The sequence below is a fragment of the Passer domesticus genome, chromosome 4, assembly GCF_036417665.1.
Source record: "Passer domesticus isolate bPasDom1 chromosome 4, bPasDom1.hap1, whole genome shotgun sequence".
NCBI lineage: Eukaryota > Metazoa > Chordata > Aves > Passeriformes > Passeridae > Passer > Passer domesticus.
In genome coordinates, this window is record NC_087477.1 from 3,259,785 (window position 1) to 3,272,156 (window position 12,372).

Sequence of the window (12,372 nt, forward strand, 5' to 3'; positions counted from 1 at the left end):
CCTGCTTCAGGGCCAATCTGATATTTGCTTCTAGATTTTCTATGACTGAATTTTAATTATGGAATAAATTCTCCTTATTAATCAAAAAAAGCTAATTCATTTAAAACATGCGGGACTCCTGGAACCCTCATCAGGCAACCCAAAATATCCCTTTGTGCCTCTTCAGGTCCAGGCCCAGATGATCCCACAGAAGGAAATGTGCCCTCAGCCCAGGGATGCTCAGCATGGGCTCCCCCATGTCCTCGGGGCCCCGCCGCTGGGCACAGCAGCCCCTGCCTGGCTCCTGCCTGCCCACACCTTGGGCATCCATGGCTGCTCCTGGGCATGGAGCTCAGCCACTGATGGTGCCGGGTGGGCTTTGCTGGTGCTACCACCAGGACATAACTGTGAAAACTCCAACTCTTTATTTGAATATAAAATGTGGGCCACGCCCTGCCCTGCCAGGCAAGGGCTGCCCACCTTCATTCCTGGCCGGGGAACAGGACCAGGGGGCTCAGGGGCAGAGGTTCTCGTTGAGGAGCGGTGGGTTTTGGGATGGCCTCGTGACACTGCTGCAGCCACGGCAGGGCAAATAGGGGCAGAAGTGAAGAGCTGAGGTCATGGCTCAAATTCTCGCTGCCTGCGTTGTTAGGCTGCTCTTCTGGAGATGGAGAGGAGCACCTGTGAAGAGAGGAGGTGGCTGAGGCCCCAGCTGCCAGTGGCACACAGGGACCCTCCTGCACAGCAGGGCCCAGTCCTGGCCTCCACGGCTGCTCCTGGACATGGAGCTCAGTCAGTGCTGCTGCCAGGTGTGCTTTGCTGGTGCTACCTCCCAGGCACTCGCGTGACAGCTCCATCTCTTTATTGCAGCAGAAGAGCTGATTTGGGAAGTGCTGTGCTGCCCCATTTCTTCAGCCCCACTAGCTGCCCACACCCACAGTGGCACTGGGCCGCCCCCAGAATACTGTCGAATCTGGGCTGTGGCTGCAGGGCACAGCTGCTCTACAACACAGGTGGACTGCCTTGGGGGTAGGACTGCCCTGAGGGTAGGGACAAGGAACAGGGTGAGGTCTGCTCTATGTTTTCCTAAGGTGATTATTCTACAGACCATCAGGGCCAGGCCAACACTGCACTAAAGGCATACACCAACTTACAAACTTGGCAGGGTCCCAGGGGAGGATCCAATCTTTAGCCAATTGGGAGAAACTGAGGGTGGAACAGCAGGCGGGGAATACAAGGTTTAAACCAATTGGGGATTACAGGGGAGGGGAAGAACTTAAACAAACCAATGGGGTTCCGAAGGATACAAAATTGATAGGAAAATTTCTAGAGCAAGGGGCAGGCTTGGAGAGGGACTGACATGCAATGGGAGGAGGAACAGTGAACAAAAGGGCTGGTCTTTGGGGAGATGGACAAGTGGAGCAAAACCAACACATGGGGTAAAGGAGCAAGCCCTTGGTAATAAAATATGCTATAACAATAGAAAATAAGGGGAGGGGTATAAAACTGACTGCTAGGACCGAATTACAATCAAAGACATGAACTGCAGTGCCGAAACTCTGAGTTGAGGTTCAGTTGAGCACTTCCAAATAATTTCCTGGCAGAAACAGATAGCCAGACTTGCCCTTATCACATGCAAACAGAGGGTTCCCCAACAGCAACCCATTCTGAGGCTCTTCTGGGCATGGGAAACACGTGTTGTGGGGTCAGCCGCATCTGTGGGAGCGATGGGGAGCGTGAGCCCGTGCTGTGCTGCACTGCTGAGCTGGCAGCACAATGGATACGGGCAGGACATTCTCTGTTTCCCCCAGAGCTGGGGCCTGCAGGCACCTTGCCGGCCCTTGGCACAGGCTGTGCCAGCCAACAAAGCCCAGCAGGCAGGGAGGAGAGCCCGGGGGCAGCGCAGCTGCTTGGGCAGTGGCTGCTGCCAGGGACACGGGCCAAAGCCATCCCTGAGCAGCCACTGCCACCCCTGGCCCTCCCTAACAAATTCTAGGTTACATCTGTGAATTGCATGCTACACTTTCCTTCATGTTTTTCCCAATACCAGGAAGTTTCTATATATAGTAATGCCCTTGAGAATCTCTGATTATTTCAGGTTGTTTTTTTTTTTTTTTTTTTTTTTTTTTTTTTTTTTTTTTTTTTTAATTGAGACAGATGAAACAGCCTTATTGGTTTTAGTTTTGGCAGGTCTGTTTTTTTTCTTTGCATGATGGTTTACTTATTATCTACATTTAAGCTTGTTTTTATTTATGGGTTTTTTGTTCCCCAACCAATTATTTTGACAGTCTTTTGTTCACTTCTTACTTAATGTTCCATAGATGAATAGTTTGGACTCTCTTTTTAGAGGAATATAAAGATCTCAGAAAGCTCTATTTTTAATTTTGATAACATTCTCTCTCCCCGCTCCTAGCTTTCACAATGATCGTTTTTGAAACATCACTGAGGATAGGTAGAGTTATTTGGGAAATAACCAATAGGCTTGGCTAAACCTGGGTATTGGATTATTATTTTCAGTGCTATAAACCTACATTGCTTCAAGGTTCACACCACGGTCCTGATTTGTGGCTCACTGCATGGATACCTGTCTGAATTAAAACAATGTTTGTGAGGCAGCTGAAGAGCTTAGACCTCAGAGATTAAAATTCCTAGGAGGAGGAGGAGAAAGAAGAAAGGATAAAATCCTGATTCAAAGGGTTTTTTCTCACTTCTAGTATGCCAGAAGTATGGTAGACTACACCTGTCTTCAAATGTCATTTACTTACAGAACAACTCTCTACAGTGTCAGACTCCAGGAGAAATGACTGAACACTTTGCCTCCCAATGCATCAGCTTTAATTCTAGTGAAAGGTAGGCCTTAATTACAGTCCGATTAGAGCAAATCAACAAAGCAGTCTTGCCATTGTGAGAGTGGCAAGAGGAATTTGCTTGTGAACAGATGAATATGTCCCACTCAGTAATGAACAAAATTTGCCTTGACTTGGAAGAAAGTAGACAAGGAGCAATGCAGTATTTGGGTTTTATTCAGGGATAAATGGGGCAAGAAGCTGTAACAACTTACCTGTTTTACAGAACACAAGTACTGATATGGCAAGTAATGCACCCACATGAAGGGATCTTCAGGACATTCCTTTATTTCTCTAAACAGGAATGGGCAGCAAAATGCTGACATTTATCTGAAGTGGAAGCCGTGTTCCTCTCCTGTTTCTCCTTGAGCACACTGTGTGTTATTTGCAGACTTCACTGCCCAGCCCATCAATCCTCTCGTGGCCAATTGCTAAATGGCACAAGTACCAAAATACAGGTGCCAGCACAATCAGCCCAGCACTAATGCAGCACTGCTTTGATGGTGCACAGGAGTACAGAATGGCTTGGCTTGGAAGGGACATTTAAAGGCCATCTAATCCCAATGGCCTGCAGTGAGCAGGGACACGTTGAACTAGGTCAGGTTGCTCAGAGCAGGAGCTTGAATGTCTGCAGGGATGGATGTCCACCTCTCTGGGCAACCTGTGCCAGGGTTTCAAAAGCAATAGTGTAAAATATGTGCTTCTTTCATCTAGTCTGAATTGACCATCTTTGAGATTAAAAGACCCTCGGTCTGGTCACAAAAGGCTCTACTAAAAATTCTGTCCCATCTGTTTACAAGCCCCCATAAGGCACTGAAAGGCAGCAATCAGGTGTCCCTGGAGTCTTCTCTCTTCCAGGCTGAACACTGCCAGCTCTCCCATCCTGTCTCCAAAGCAGAAGGGCTCCAGCCCTCAGAGCATTTTGTCCCTCCTCTGGACTTGATCCTTCCTGTCTTGGGGACCCAGAGCAGGATGCAGTACTCTGTCGTGGTAGAGACTGAGACACTACAAAGCAACACACTCCATTTCCAGAAGGCTTCAAACCCTGTTTTTATTCTAACCTGCATGCCTTTTCTACATTCTTACAAAGCTCTTCTTGGAATAGGCCATTGCAGGTTTCTCTTATTTATCCTTCTTTCTTTCTTGGTTTCTATGTCAATGACATAGAAAATTGGCAGAAAATTATTTCCAGGGTTAACGTGGATCCTCTTATCAAACATCTTGATGGCTCACAGAGGCCACTGTAAAACCTCCTCCACAGTACTCCAGGTGGGGTCTCACCAGAGCAGAAAGGTGGAATCACCTCCTTCAACCTGCTGGGCACTCTCCTTTGGATGCACATGGCTGCCTCACGTCCAGCCTCTCTTCTAGCAGCAACCCCAAGTCCATCCTGGCAGAGCTGCTCTGCATCCCTTCATGCCCCAGCCTGTTAGATCAGCTGAGCTGGGACTGTGTCACAACCTTTGGGCAGAGCAGCTGGGCAGGATGAGCTCGCTCCCGAAGAAGGCAGATCCACCTTCCCAAACAATTCCACCCTGGCCATGATGTCAGAGCAGGCTCTGAGGTGCCAGAGCCCCGTGGTTGCACAGCAGCACAAGGAGCCAACAGTCAGTCCCTGAGCACAACTGTTGCGGCAGCAGCGGCGGTGGCAGCAGCGGTGCTGACGTTGGGACAGCGGTGTCAGGACAGCGGTGGCACCAAGAGCTGCGGGACTGGCAGAGGGCTAGGCACCATGGCCCTTGCTCTGCGCCTCCTACTCCTGCTGCTCCTGGCCGTGGCACTGCCTGCCAGGGCTGCCCAGGCTGCCAGGTTTGTTTTTACCCCAACTGGCTTCAGCAAGGGCATTGAAACAATGAGATTGAGTTGGATATTGGCTGAGTAAAGAAACTATTGCCACATCCACTGCAATCAGTGATATGCTGACAGATGTTACTAGTGTTAGACATGCTACCCATCAAAACAGGGCAGTGGTAGATTTTCTTTTACTGGCACATGGACACGGTTGTGAGGAATTTGAAGGATTCTGTTGCATGATCCTGTCAGAGCATTCTGAATCCATCCAAACAGCATACAAAAGCTGAAAGATTTGACAGCTCAAATTAAAGAAGATGGTCTGTCATAGTTAGATGATTTGTTCCAAGAATGGAGCTTTGCACCTTGGCTAAGGGAACTCTGTAAGATAGGTCTATATGTTCTGAGTGTTTTGGTGGCCATACTAGTAGTGACACCTTGCGGACTTTGGTGCGACAAATGATGGAGAAAACTATCAAAGAAGTTTTTGTCATACAAGAGAGAAAAGTAGGAAATAGATTCACAGAAAGTTGTCAAAATCTTACAGAGATGGTAGATGAAGGTATAGCCATAGAAAAAAGGTTTTGAATTAAAACCTTAGAACAGGCGAGATTTTTCTAACAATGAGTTGTAATTGTTATCAGACATGACTTATGCCCTTTGAACTGACTGGACTTTCACAGCATTAAAATTGCTGTGTTGTAATATAGCAATACTTAATGTGAGCAAAAAGGAAGCTTTAAGCAAGTAACAAGCAGATATATTATAGGAAATCTACAAAACGCAAGGGAGTTAATAAAGGAGACAGTTAGGAAAGTTTCTTTTTAGTTGAACCAAGAGGGGGAATTGTGGAAATCCATAGAATCTGAGGGTTTTGGGAAAGCTGCAAAAGGCAAGCCTCAGTGACAGCAGAACTGCAATTAGAGCTAAAAAGTAATCATAAGATTTGTCAGCAGAAAAATTGTATAAGAAGTAGGCAAGTAAAGACTTAGAGAGCAATGGTCTATGTATTAACACTTGTCTAGAACAACTCCCTAACCTGCAGAAACGTCTATCTAGTTGAACGTGAGGAAGTTCTAAGCTTAATAATGGAGCTCTGTGCGTTGTATTTTAAGCAGATATTGTATTTGAAATAAGCAAGCATTATTTTAACCAAAGGAATGTGTGCTTATAGTAATTGGATGGAACTAATGTCAATAGGTTTTGGTTTTTGTGGTTGGCCAGGAAACTTTTAAAGTAAGTTACAACATTAAGTTCTTGGTCTGCTGCTTGTGATGTGAGATGCTGGCATCTTTCCATGGTCATAACCATATAATGAGACTGATGCTGGAAAATGAAACTGCTCAAGGCACATTCCTGAGTAGTACTGTCTTGTTTGTGATTTCTACATAGATCCAGATCCAGCAATAACGGGCAGCTGTCCAGCTGGGCCCAGCTGTGCCAGCAGCTCCAGCCGTGCTGGGGAGCCTTGCCAGCTCTGGGCCCTGCTGTGCACGAGGGTCCCTGTGTGCCACTGGCAGCTGGGGCCTCAGCCACCTCCTCTCTGCACAGGAGCGCCTCTGCAGCTTCACAAGACCGGCCAAAGGCCTCAGTCATGGAGAACTGGGCCTGTCCTCTTGCATCTCCGTGCCAGTGCCCGTTGTCCCTGCCACGGCTGCATGACCAGCTCATTGTTGGGCACATGCTGCTGCCACCATCACCCAGAACAGGAGCCTCTGTCCCCAGAGGTTCTGGCCCTGGTGTCCAGCCAGGACAGATGCCGTGGCCCTCCTGCCAGGGAATGGCCTGAGCCCAGCAACATCTTTGGGCTTCAGCTCAGGTGTCTGTGTGCCACCACCAGCACTGGCTGAGCTGCTTGTCTGGGCACAGCTAGGAGGGGCAGCCAGCAACCACACATAGGACTCCTGAGAAAAAGCGACCCCATTTTGTCTTTAATTTACATTTTGACATATTAGAAATTTTTAGAAATATTCAGCATTATTTTTCATAGGAAAAAATCCCCAAATATCTCTTACATTTTTTCTATAGTCCTTTAGGAATTTTCAAAGTACTTTTTGAATTAGAAAAATTTAGAACACTTTTACACTTGTAGAATAAAAAATAAAATTGCATTTAATTGGTAATCTTCTCTCTAAGAAGAATGAAGTCATGACAAGACACCCAGTGTACTGGAGAGACTCTTTTCTCACTGGAGATTTGTACCTAGTGACAACAACCAACTTAAAACCTTTTCCCTGATATTTTCTGGGATTTCTGACAGCTCACGTCTCCATCTTCAGAGGCAAAATTTGAGCCCAGTGGGCATCTCCTGCAGTGGAGGAGGGTCTCTGTGTGCCAGCTGCAACTGGGGCCTCAGCCACCTCCTGTCTCAACAGGTGTCCATCTGCAGCTTTACAGGAACGGCCAAACACCTCAGTCTGGGACACCCGTAGCAGACATTTCCCATCTCCATGCCCATGCCCGGTGTCCCTGTGCCAGCTGCTTTAACATCTTGTTGCTGTGCAGATGCTGCCTCCAGCCAGACAAGGTCCTCTCCCCCTGAAGGCACTGGCCCTGCTTTCTGGCCCCTACTGAAGGTGGGCAGGGCTTGGCCCAGCTCTTCTCTTGCACTAAAGAGATGGAGCTGTCACCCCAGTGTCCGGGTGGTAGCAGCAGCAAAGCCCAGCCAGGATCAGCACTGGCTGAGCTCCGCGCCCAGGGGCAGCTGGGGATGGCCACGGGGTGGGCAGGCAGGAGTCAGGCAGGGGCTGCTGTGGCCTGTGTGGAGGGTCCCTGGGGAGATGGGGCAGCCCATGCTGAGCATCCCTGGGCTGAGGGCACATTTCCTTCTGTGGGATCATCTGGGCCTGGACCTCCTCCAGGGCGATGCCCAGGAAAAGAGGGAAGCCATCAAGAGCATCTCCAGGGACACAGCCTGACCAGCAATGTCAGTAGGCAAAACACAAATTTTGCTGAGCAATGGCTCATTGACGAAGCAAAACATTTACATTCGGGGCAATCCATCCATGCAGATGGGGGCACACTCTGGGGGTACAGCTGAGGCCATGAGGTCACAGCCGGGCTCTGGGGTCACAGCAGGCTGAGGTCACAGCAGGCCCTGAGGTCACAGAGGTGCCAGAGGTGCCAGAGCCCCGTAGTTGCACAGCAGCACAAGGAGCCAGCAGTCAGTCCCTGAGCACAACTGTTGCGGCAGCAGCGGCGGTGGCAGCAGCGGTGCTGACGTTGGGACAGCGGTGTCGGGACAGCGGTGGCAGCAAGAGCTGCAGGACTGGCAGAGGGCAAGGCACCATGGCCCTTGCTCTGCGCCTCCTCCTCCTGCTGCTCCTGGCCGTGGCCCTGCCTGCCAGGGCTGCCCAGGCTGCTCCGCTGCAAGCGCGGCGAGCAGGTGAGCCGGCAGCCTGGCTGTCCTTTCCCGGCACAGCGCTCCCTGCTCCCCGGGAAGAGCTGGGGATGGTTTTGCCCAGGGCTTTGGGGAGGGTTTCCTCTGTGGGAGGGAGAGAGTCCCCACAGGCCCTGGGCTCCTCCAGCCACCACTCCAGGGATGTTGCACAGGGCCTGAAAAGAGGGTGGAGAGTGACCAGAGCCAGCTCAGAGCTCCCCAGACCCCTGTGTAGCTTTGGCCTTGTCCACTGACATCTGGTTCCCACAGTCTTACCCGATCCCCTTGCAGTGCCCAGTTCCCCAAGACAGAGGGGGAATCCCAGAACATCATGGAAATGGTTCTGATCTCTGCTCCCTTTTAGACTGGGATGGTGTCATGGACTATCTGGATGCCCTATCAGATAATGACTTGAAACCCCCGGAGAATGCTGGAGGTAAGTTCTCTGTGAGCCTTTCAGAGAAAATACTCTGTGTCCATGCGGCAAGAGATCACTCATGTGCCATTTCCCTCAACATAATCTCAGGATTGAAAGAATCTTGAGAATTTGCCCTGCTCCCCACTGAGACCCTGAGTGATCCCACAGGATTACTGTCAGTTGCAGCAAGGAGCATTTAGCTGTCCATCTTCCTCCCGTGTGCCATGCCAGTGTGTCCTTCCGTGTGCTCTGTGCAGCCAGGGAGAAGAGCAGAGAGGGAAGGGGCCGGGCCCAGGGCTGTGCCCCACGGCTGAGCCTTTTGCAGCTCCTCTGCCGGCTACAGGGAGCCTGAGCTGCTCCTGCTGCCGCTGCCAAGCCCTGGCCCTGCCCGTGGCTGGCTTTAGAGCTGCTGGCAGCTCCAGGGAGTCCTTTCTGCCCCGACTGCCCTGCAAGGGGCTCCTTCCATGCCAGTGTGGGGCCACTGCAGGCACGTGCTGCCCCTGCCCCTGCTCCTGAGTGGGAGGCAGAGCTGAGGGAGTGCCTTGGAGGACACCAGTCACCCAGGTGCCCTTACTGCCACTTGGGCCTAAAGGAGAAATTCAATCACTTTCCATTAAGGTCTTCCTAGATGGAAGAACCAAGACGCAGGAGACAGCAAGTCGCTGGAGGCAGCCAAACTTCTGGACAAGATGCTGAGTGACCTGGAGAGACGTCGTGGTGAGTGCATTTCCCTCATGCTTCCCCTGGGACTCAGCAGCCGGGGGCTTTGGCTGCACATCTGGACACGCCATGCCCGGCACAGTGGGAAGGGATCCATGGCAGCCTCGCTGCCCCACTGCTGCTGCTGCTGCTTTGACACCCTGCAGGGCTGTTTCCCAGCCTGGCCTGGCTGCAGCTTCTGCCCAGCCTCTGCAGGAAGGCATTTGGCATCAGCTGACAGGCTGCACAAACTGCAGCTTTGGCTTGAGCTGCCCTGCAATTTGGTCTCCAGGCAGATCAGGAATGGCAGCTGTTTGGACAAGAGAGTGCCCTGTCCAATCCCAAAAGTTTTTATGATTTCCAAATCCTTATCCATCAGTTTGACCAATATTGTCTCCTGAAGATTCCAACTCCCAGAAAGAGGAACATCTGCACCTAATCCAACTGTTCCTTTTTCTTTCTGCAGAGATGAAACGAAAGGCTGTGCTGAAGACTGAGTTTCCCAGAGGAAGCAGTGGCTCATTGGCAGCCTCTGCTGCAGGAAGGGAGGCGATGCCACGCACAGGCAGAGGAGGTAATTGCTGTGCCTCGGGGCCTGAGCCCTGCTGAGGCTTGACATGCCCTCTCTGCTGCTGTGTGTCAGTGCCTGCCCCTCCAGGGATGTTGCACAGGGCCTGCAAAGAGGGTGGAGAGTGACCAGAGCCAGCCCAGAGCTCCCCAGGCCCCTGTGCAGCTTTGGCCTTGTCCATTGACATCTGGCTCCCGCAGCCTTACTCGACCCCCTTGCAGTGCCCAGTTCCCAAAGGCAGAAGGGGATCCCAGCACACCATGGAAATGGGTTCTGATCTATGCTCCCTTTCTAGGTGAGGTTGCTGGGATAGGTTCTCCAGCAGCTGGGATGGCAGTTGGTTTGGAACCCTTGGGAGCTTCTGCAGGTAAGGTCTCAACTTCCCCTCAGAGAATAATCATTGACAAACTGTCAGGAACCAGGTGACAGGAGCTTCTGTGGCTGTTGAGTTCCAGGTGTGTCTGCAGGGAGGACTTTTCAAGCTCCAGGGCTGGTTGCTGCACACAAGCCCAGCTCCCATCGCAGGGGTGAGTAGGTTACCCCTGCTGTCCCCACAGGCTGAGCCCTGGTCCTGTGGAATCCATTTCTGGAGAAATGGAAATACTTTCTCTTAAGGTCCTCTGAGAGGGAGGAAAAAACCTATTAAACAGAGTGAGTCCCTGGAGGAATCCAAACAAGCAGACCAAATCTTGACTGGACTGGAGAGACAACGTGGTGGGTGCATTTCCCTCATGCTTCCCCTGGGACTCAGCAGCCGGGGGCTTTGGCTGCACATCTGGACACGCCGTGCCCGGCACAGCAGGAAGGGATCCATGGCAGCCTCGCTGCCCCGCTGCTGCTTTCACGCCCTGCAGGGCTGTTTCCCAGCCTGGCCTGGCTGCAGCTTCTGCCCAGCCCCTGCAGGAAAGCATTTGGCATCAGATGACAGGCAGCCCAAACTGCACCAAAGGGCATGGCCACCCTGAGATCCCCTGCAATTTCCTGGTCTGTGGGTAGATCCGGAGAGGCAACTATTTGGAGAAGGGAGGGCCCAGGAGCAGAACCAAGACCCTTGGCCTTTCCCTGATACTTATCCATATCATTGACACGTAGTGTTTCATAAAAATGCCACCTCTCCAAAGGGGAATGGTTCCACCAGATCCAGCTGTCCTTTTTCCTTTCTCCAGACGTGGACCAAAAAGGTTTGCGGAAGGCAGCACTTCCTGGAGGAAGCGATGGCTCAGTGCCAGCCACTGATGCACAAAGGGAGGAGATGCCAGACAGTGCCACAGAAGGTGATTGCTGTGCCAGGCTCAGCCAAGCTCAGCAGTCCTGCTGGGCTCCTTCCATGGGAGACACGTCCCAAAACCTGGGAGCAGCTGCACAGGGTGGCCATGGTGGGGAAAGGGCAGAGGGGGTGTGCAAGGCTCCCATGACTCCTGACGGGGTCTGAGCCTGTTCCCTGGGGCTGGGGGAGCTGTCACGGGGCAGGGAGGGCCAGGGCTGGCAGTGGCTGCTCAGGGATGGCTTTGGCCCGTGTCCCTGGCAGCAGCCACTGCCCAAGCAGCTGCGCTGCCCCCGGGCTCTCCTCCCGGCCTGCTGGGCTTTGTTGGCTGGCACAGCCTGTGCCAAAGGCTGGCAAGGTGCCTGCAGGCCCCAGCTCTGGGGGAAACAGAGAACGTCCTGCCCGTATCCACCGTGCTGCCAGCTCAGCAGTGCAGCACAGCACAGGCTCACGCTCCCCATTGCTCCCACAGACGTTATCAATGAAACAGGAATATATGCCCCGGATCCAGTGCGTCTCCCAAGAATTGTTTGCCCCCAGGATGTGCGCAGGACCTGCATGATAGGCACGGTAGTGACAGTGTTCACTGTGCCAGTTGTGCTGATAGGCTGCTATCTTGGCATTCGCAAGCTGTACGAGCTCAGACGGTCAGTTGTTGATTTCTCTCCACAGTTTTCTTATAACTCTTATAATTCTGCTTCTGGCATTGGTAGCATGACTGGGAGTCATGCTGGTGTGGAGTTGTGGCCAGTCCATGGTTGTCCAAATAACTCTGCTGAGGGTTCTGCTGCTGCCCAGTGCTTCCATTGGCCTCTCAATTGCTGGGCCTTGTCCTGGGGGCCCGCTGGGGCTGCAGCCAGTGCTGGCTCCCACTGAGGCTGCCTGGCCATGAGCAGCCCCAGGGGCACAGGGCAGAGGCAGAGCAAGTTCTCAACAGCATTTGGGCAGCACTGTTCAGGACTGAACAGAACAGTGCTTATTTAGTAGCTCGTATAAAGTTTCATGGTAACAGTGGTGTTGCAGGGGAAGCAAATTTACTCCAGATCAGTGTTAAAACAAATCCAACGTGATGAAGGTTTGGCTTTGGCCTTGAGACTTTGCTCTTTGTGTGAGCCCTGCTCTGGATTGATTCCCAATCAGTCTTGGAGCTGGTTTTGGGCGAAGGCTCATCCCAGCCCTGAGCCTTGGCAGTTCTCTGGCCTCAAAGGGAGAGCTGAGGCTGCACTGCACATGACTGGGGTTCAGGGCTCCATTATCAAAGAGCTTTGAGATATATAAATTACTGTATTCTTACTACATGGTTTTTGTTATGAAATTCATTCATTAGTTTTTAGAACTTAATTGTAATAAAACTTCTTTTCCAGTGCTTTTTCCAGTTATTTGATATAGTCAGTTATGGCCTAGGTATCCCATGGCTGAATTAAAAGA

At 51.6% G+C, this 12,372-nt stretch overlaps 1 protein-coding gene and 1 long non-coding RNA gene across 2 annotated transcripts in view; both read left to right on the forward strand.

The window, feature by feature from the left end:
- The window catches only part of LOC135299814 (zinc finger protein 271-like), a 593,489-nt gene that overhangs the window by 494,259 nt on the left and 86,858 nt on the right, over window positions 1-12,372 (forward strand). The gene's annotated exons all lie outside the window — the stretch shown is intronic.
- On the forward strand, window positions 9,982-11,723 carry LOC135298400 (uncharacterized). Its single transcript, XR_010360378.1, has 4 exons — window positions 9,982-10,207; window positions 10,296-10,394; window positions 10,847-10,954; window positions 11,417-11,723. It is a non-coding gene; the product is annotated as an uncharacterized LOC135298400 (long non-coding RNA).